The sequence below is a fragment of the Pristiophorus japonicus genome, chromosome 8 (genome assembly GCF_044704955.1).
Source record: "Pristiophorus japonicus isolate sPriJap1 chromosome 8, sPriJap1.hap1, whole genome shotgun sequence".
NCBI classification, from domain to species: Eukaryota; Metazoa; Chordata; class Chondrichthyes; family Pristiophoridae; genus Pristiophorus; species Pristiophorus japonicus.
The window spans coordinates 162,584,619-162,586,333 of NC_091984.1; the positions used below are offsets into that span (position 1 = coordinate 162,584,619).

General features: G+C 55.4%; 1 non-coding gene across 1 annotated transcript; it reads left to right on the top strand.

Annotated features, from left to right (window-relative positions):
* The first annotated feature begins 1,317 nt into the window (after positions 1-1,317).
* trnar-ccu (transfer RNA arginine (anticodon CCU)) lies at positions 1,318-1,390 on the top strand. The gene has a single exon. It is a non-coding gene; the product is annotated as a tRNA-Arg (tRNA).
* Positions 1,391-1,715: the final 325 nt, after the last annotated feature.

Here is a 1,715-nt window from a genome sequence, read left to right on the forward strand (position 1 = left end):
TCCCCTATGCCCCATTCCCCCTGTACCTCATCCCCTGTATCCCATTCCTCCCCCATTCCCTGTGCCCCATTCCCTGTACCCCATTCCCCTGTACCCCATTCCCTGTGCCCAATCCCCTGTACCCCATTCCCCTGTACCTCATTCCCTGTACCCCAGTCCCCCTGAACCCCATTCCACTGTACCCCGGTCCCCTATACACCATTACCCTGTATCCCATTCCCTCTGTACCCCATTCCCTCTGTACCCCATTCCCTGTACCCCATTCCCTGTACTTCATTGCCCTGTACCCCATTCACTCTGTACCCCATCCCCGATACCACATTCCCCTGTACCCCATCCTCTGTACCCCATTCCCCTGTGCCCCATCCCCTGTACCCCATTCCCTGTACCCAATCCCCCTGTACCCAATCCCCTATGTACCCTATTGCCCTGTACCCCATTCCCCCTGTACCCCATTCTCCTTCACCCAACCCCTCTGTGCCCGATTATCTGTACCCCATTCCCCCTGTACCCCATTCCGCTGTACCCAATTCCCATGTACCCCATTTCCCTGTACCCCACTCCCCTGTACCCAATCCCCTGTACCCCATTCCCATGTACCCCATTCCCCTGTACCACATTCCCCTGTACCCAGTCCCCCTGTACCCCATTCCCCCTGTACCCCATTCCGCTGTACCCAATACACTCTGTACCCCATTCCCTGTACCCCATTCCCCTGTACCCAATTCCCATGTACCCCATTTCCCTGTACCCCACTCCCCTGTACCCAATCCCCTGTACCCCATTCCCATGTACCCCATTCCCCTGTACCACATTCCCCTGTACCCAGTCCCCCTGTACCCCATTCCCCTGTACCCCATTCCCATTCCCCTGTATCCCATTCCCCTGTACCCATTCTCCCGTACCCATTTCCCTGTACCCCACTCCCCCTGTACCCAATCCCCTCTGTATCCCATTCCCCCTTTACCCCATTCCCCTTCTACCACATTCCCCTGTATCCCCTGTACCCCATCCCCTGTACCCCATTCCCCAATGCCCCATTCCCCCTGTACCTCATCCCCTGTATCCCATTCCTCCCCCATTCCCTGTGCCCCATTCCCTGTACCCCATTCCCCCCGTACCTTATCCCCCGCACCCCATTCCCCCAGTACCACATTCCCAGTAGCCCATTCCCCCATATCCCATTCCCCCTGTACCCCCGGACCCTGACCAATCACGGTCGCTGTCTGAGCTCCGCCTCCCGCCGCTCGGGCAGTCACTGCGCCCTCTGGTGGCGGTAATGTTGAAGAGGCCTGGGGCGCGCTGCACAGCCTAGCCGCCCCAGTGGCCTAATGGATAAGGCACTGGCCTCCTAAGCCAGGGATTGTGGGTTCGAGTCCCATCTGGGGTGATTACACTTTTCCCTTTTTAAATACTGCCTCTTTCTGTTTTAATATTCACAGACCCATTTACTGCTCTTTTACTGAACAAAACCACTTTATTTATGAAAATTACAATTTAATGAATTGTGAAATACAGCCCCTCAGACTATTTGTATGGGATTTTCTCTGCAGCAGTGCTGCCAGAGAAGTTATTGATGTGGGCCTTGGAATGGCTGGGTCTCTGTTCCGGTTCCAGGAACAACATTGGGTTAGACAATGCTCAACTCACCACCATGGAACAACCGGTACAATCTGCACACAGCCGATTAGTGACAGGAAATGCTCAGGAAGCAT